This window comes from Marmota marmota, unplaced genomic scaffold (genome assembly GCF_001458135.2).
Source record: "Marmota marmota marmota unplaced genomic scaffold, marMar, whole genome shotgun sequence".
Lineage (NCBI taxonomy): Eukaryota > Metazoa > Chordata > Mammalia > Rodentia > Sciuridae > Marmota > Marmota marmota.
In genome coordinates this window covers 57,297-63,334 of record NW_026000005.1, presented here as the reverse complement: position 1 = coordinate 63,334, position 6,038 = coordinate 57,297, and positions in this window count along the sequence as shown.

Here is a 6,038-nt window from a genome sequence, read left to right as displayed (position 1 = left end):
TATATATATATATATATATATATATATATATATATATATATATATATATAGTCATAATAGGTTTGGCTCAACATTACAGTGATTTGTTTTTAGAGAGCTATATGTTAAACTTCCAAAGACATAAAATTATTAGGAAATGTGAGATAAGAAAGGGCAAATGACTTGGATGGGAAGTTTTAAGAAAGCAACTTTCTGACCCTGCTGCCCCACAAATCCTCTCCTGGGTTTACTTCCACAATGGAGTCCCAGGGCGTGAGCAGTGCTGAAGTCCAATTCTAGGTAAGCAGACTGGCTGCCTAAACCACCTCACTTTAAAAGAATAACATCACCAAAGACAAAATTTTCATTTCAAGTGAACATCAACATTTTCAAATAGAATTTTTTGGTTTAGGTTCCCTTTTTTCTTCCTTAATGACCATGGAAAATCTGGAAACATCTGAGAGCTGTGCTTTTCTAAGGGCATTCCCTGCTCCACTGAGTAGCTTCCTGGTATCAGTGTGACTTGCAGCTCAATGCCTTTTAACTTTAGCATGACACCCAGTATCTCTTATCCAGTGTTGACCTCCTTCTGCTAAAATTACACTTGGGTTTTCCGTATTTTTTACTTATTGAGCCATGCCCTTAGTGTTAAGCCAAACAGCACATTTTTTGATGAACAGATGACTCCAGGTTCTTAGTTGTCCAACTACATAATCTGACCATAACCACCAGATTCTAAACTTAGATTAGATTTTAAACTTAGATTATAACTTTTTTTTTTTAAACACTTCTTTCACTTTCCAGCCTCTCTGGAAAATGTCTAACTTACAGAAATAGGTTACATTTTAAAGTGCAGCTCAGAGAGTACAAAATTAGTCAAAACTGCAAATTTACTAAGTCATCAGATGCAGCACTTGCACTTGAGTTTCATATTAAACCCATAAACTCATCCATGCAGGACACTGTGGAGTAAACATTTACATAGCAAGACAGCAACTGATTCAAAAGACTTTCTGCTATTTCTGTGATATGTGTTCCTGAAGAAAGCAGCTTTCACCTGGTAGTAGGGGACTGTATTTCCTTACTCATCCCCTCTATAAAGGACAATGACTAATAATCTGCTTTAAAAAGCAGAAATTCTGGGGCTGGGGCTGGGGCTCAGTGGTAGAGTGCTCACCTAGCATGCATGAGGCACTGGGTTTGATCCTCAGCACCACAGAAAAATAAAGATATTGTGTCCACCTAAAACAAATATATATATAAATTTTATATATATATAAAAGCAGAAATTCTGTACAAACCATAGTTACCCTGCACTCTGCAGTGAAGCAGCCAGCAGCACAGTGGTATAGGGTATAGTCATACTCAACTGCATAACCCAACAATGTCACTTTCTACCACTAAGGGTGTTTCTTAACTTTTTTTCATCAATAAAAAGGGGATAATTCCACTTCCTTGACAGTAGTGCTGTGAAAACAAAATTGCCTCTTTCCACAGTCTGGCATTTGAAGGGTAAATTAAAAATTAAATAATTAATAGTAAATTTTACGGCAGTGTTCAGCACAAGTACATAGACTCAACTGGAATCACTGAGAAGGGTTAGAAGGGACCTTATAGATTTTCATTTTACAAAATAGGGAAAGTGATGTATATGGATAGAGAAAAATGATGCATACCCAGAAGGTCTAGAGCTGTTTCCACTTTGTTCTTAACCTTTAGAACCCCATCATTTCCTATTTTACAGCTTCATGGTGAGACAGACTTTTTTTTTTTTCCCCCAGCACAGTGAAGTACAATGGATATGGCTGAATTATGTGCAAGGATGGATTTCAGAATTTGTCCATCAGCCAATAGTAGGCCCCAGGTTTATGAGTCTTCTGGAAAGACGTGCCCCTGAGGACAAACACAGGCAAAAGTAAACTTCACGTCTTTTCCTGACTGGGTAGCACAGGAAATTGGGGCAGCAAGCTTTATCCGTATTTGAGTCTGGCAGCTAACATGATTGTGTATTTAATGTTTGGTTAACAGATACTGACTCATTGAGTAAAAAGACTATTTGTGGACAAAATGTAAAAATATGAGGTGGACAACAGTATGTCAAATGGAATCTAAATGCTTGTTCATGGTTGGAAGATCAGATGGTGGGTCAAGCAATCCTTTATAGAGTACTTGTTGTCTGCCACTATTTAGATGAGAATACAGACAGTATTTGTCTCAATTTTACGAATGATACAAAGCTGGATGGGACAGAAAATATTCTGGGTACAGGTCAAAATCTTAAGATTCTGAAAATCTGGAGCAAAACCTACTAAGAGAACAAATTTTAGTGGGGATAAATAAAGTAACAGGAAAAGGAGCCTTAGAAAAATCACCTCCAGGTAAATGTGAATAAAATGTCACATGCAGAGAAAATAACCCTGTTAAATTTAATTTCAGTGTGCATGGAGAGTGCAATGCCCAGCAAACATGCATTTATTAGTGACTATAATAAGGGAAGCATTGGTCAACCTCTGGTATATTTGTATTCAGGCCTACACAACTCACTTTAAAAACTGGGCACATGTAGAGAAGATTAGGATGGTGAAGGGTCTCAGAAATGACAGGAGCAAACGCTGACTGGAAAAGGTCTGAGGGCCCATGAGATCAGTCTTTAAACACCTGAAGAACTACACTTCAACAGAACAAATGGCGAATTCTTTATGACTACAGAAGGCAGGACAAAGTATTAGTGGGTAGAAGTAAAAGGAACACAGGTTAAATGAAATCAGTATGAAGTAAATAAAAATTTCTGTAACAATAAGCTGTTTTGATATTATTTTATTTGTTCCCAGCACATCTTAAAAAAAAAAAAAAATCACACATGGGCATTTGCTTATAGAACAGTACACTGGAGGGAAACCAATAAAAGAGAATCTGAACATACACCGAAATCACAGTACATAGACTATGTTTTGAGCCCTTGTGGAAAACAACATGGCTCAGTATGAATTGACAACGCTATACTGGAATCTCTCAGGAACTTCCCTTCCCACTACATATCCACTTTTAGACTATAAATGTAAAGAGAAGAACTGTATGCATTAGTTACAGCAGTAAAATGGCTTACATACAAGTGCTTACCCACACATAATTCCCAAAAGATTACTAGAGTACTGGCAGGAATACGCACTGCCTTGGAGGAAGACTCAGGATAAGATTTTATTCAAGTTGTATCAGAGCCAAAGTATTTCACAGGCTTAGCAAAAATGGACAAAAATTAATATGACCTACACATAATTCTCATAAGATTTACCACTGTTCAGGAACAAAAATATTTATTAATCGGAAGGCAAAATCACACAAAAGGACTGACACACAATATAAAGAATAGACCCCACTCCCCCTTCCAGGCTCTGCTCCCCAGGGACCATGTGAGCAGACATCCAAAGCACAGAGCAAGTGTCTCAAGGCTGGGTGAATAGCCACACTTCAGAGCTACCAGGTTGGGACAGTAGGAATGAAAATGTAGGGATGAAAATTCCTGTTGACTGATTAGTACCTCATCTGTATGTGAGGGTACAAGTCCACCATACAATTAATATGCTAGATGAGCCAAACCAACAATGGAGAGGATTATCAGATTAATGCACAACTACTTAATTCCTGACATGTTTTTAAAGAGGAATAGCCTTGAGCTGATAAATAACCTCTGTCTTTAAAGACTTGTCCTCTTCTTCTCATTTTAAATGGCTATTTCATGATGGGGGTGGGGGGGCAGAGGAAATCCCAAAAAGGCACTGTGAACAAGGGGGTACTATTTAAGTAGCTCAGTAAATAACTATTTATAGAAACTATACCAGTATAAGCATGTCATGTTCTTTTTGAATATTCAATTAAGAGTTAAAACATGTTTCATGTGGGGTGCTTAAGGTGGTCATGAAAAACACTGCCAACAATAAGGTGCCTTAAAAACATGTATATATGTTACTTAGAAATCTACATGAAAACCAGATTTCTCTCTCTCTCTTTCAGAATGGGAATTCAGAACACCTGAAAAATTTTACTAGCAATACTTAATGTATTATTTTTCCTGTGTGAAAAATATATAAAATAATATCCTTTGGGAACCTAAAAAGAAATAATTTCACAGACCTAAAGTTAACTGAATTCAGTGATGGCTCTTTGGCTTGAGTATGATAGATATTTGTTAAGGAATTAAATTCTATAGTTAGAAAAGCAAGAGAAAGCTCATTCTTTGAGATTCTTCCAAGGTTTTTAAAGGGAATTCTTTATAATTACAAAAAACTAAATGCCTCCTAAGAATTTAACATTGATTTTTAAAATAATTAGAGATTGATACAACCTAGCTAATGACAGACTGTTAGTAATCCAAACAGATTTAGTCATAGGTTATACTTGATTAGGCTACATCAATAAAACAATAAAAACTAATTTCCTATTTTCAGATCAGTGGAAATATTAAGATGATAGACTAAAGATGAAAGAAAAACCCATATGCAAATAGAACAAATAACACCCTGACACTCCCTTTGAGGAAAAAAAAAAACTTAGACCCAAGTCCAGTTTATTAATAATACGTTTCTATAATCTCTCAACATTATACAAGCAATTTTTACAGTTAAATTTCACACTGAAGACAAACACTATTTGGCTTAGGGAACAGAAAGCTGAGTAACTTACATCCTTCATATCAGTCAGTATATTTCAACAGTTTCAGTAAACCTTTCACACTTTCTGGATTTCAGCATCAACGTATAAGTTCATTTTTTTTTCCCCTTTCCTTTTCAGGAAAGTGATATTAGTAAGAATTAAATGAATATGTTGACATATGGCTCATTTGGGAACATGAAGCCTTGGGCAAAGCCAAGCTTCCGTAACTCAAAGCAAAGGTGAAACAGCGAACTCTTCAATCCTAAACTGGCACCTGTAACACTTTCTGCTTTTTTTCCTACCATGAGCTAAGCCCTAATTAAAATCAAAGTTGCTAAATCTTAAGTGATAAAAAAAAGCTACTAAAGCTGTCCTTTACTCTTATCTCAGTTCCTTAAAATGTAGATATGCTTTCCACAGCATTCCATTTGGCTGCCTCAAGCACCACCACATGCAACTTGTGAATCAATCCATATTGAGTAAGTGTGTTCTAATATTGATATGGAATAGAAGCTCAACCAAACCCAGCCCATTTGAAGACTTGAGGGAACACACTGCAGTTTAGGACTTCACAGCTTCTCTGATTGACTGCAGTTAAGAAGTAGCTCTGAAAAAATGACAAGGGAAAATCTCTGGGGCCAACATGCAGAAAGGCATTGTCAAAATGCAAGCTAGGACTTAGTTACTAATATTCTGGAAAAAAAAAAAAAAAAAAGGTTTCCTTGCAACCATCTGCATCTGGTATATTATGCACACTGATGGCAGCTCATCCTTTATTGCATTTTTTTGTTTTCCAAATCAACACAGCTATGTCAACTAGATGGCTTCCAGCTTCACAAATAACTTTACAGTAATAGTCCCACAATATGCAAGCGCTTTTAGGAAGAAAACTCCTAATTATTCAGAAGCAGAAGAATGCAATCCTCTTTTCTGTGGTAAATACTGGGCACAATTAACACCTGACTTCCATAATTCTTACCCAAAATAAAAAAGCTCAAGACTAATTCACTTTTGCACTACTATAAATTGCACCAAACATTAAGGCAACAGTTTCTCTAAGGGCCAATAAGAGACCTGTTCCTATTAGGTCTCTTCAATTCCATTTCTCACTAGCAGCAAGTTCCCATTACCACTGAAAACCCAACCAAGTAAGACATCAGCAAAATATAAGCAAAATATTACAAACATGACTAGCTTAAGAAAGTCAGTGTTACCCAGTTAGAAAACCAAATAGGCTATGGGTCTTCAGAATTTTAAATAAACTTGTCCAGAATTAGTTAAGAAGCCTCACATAGACAATGTTTTCCAGGCTTTAACTTTCATGAAGCCATTTTCAGATACTTCAAAAATAAGAGGTATGGTTTAAGTGCTTCTGTGCATATTCATGAACTCAGTGCTCCAGACACTAA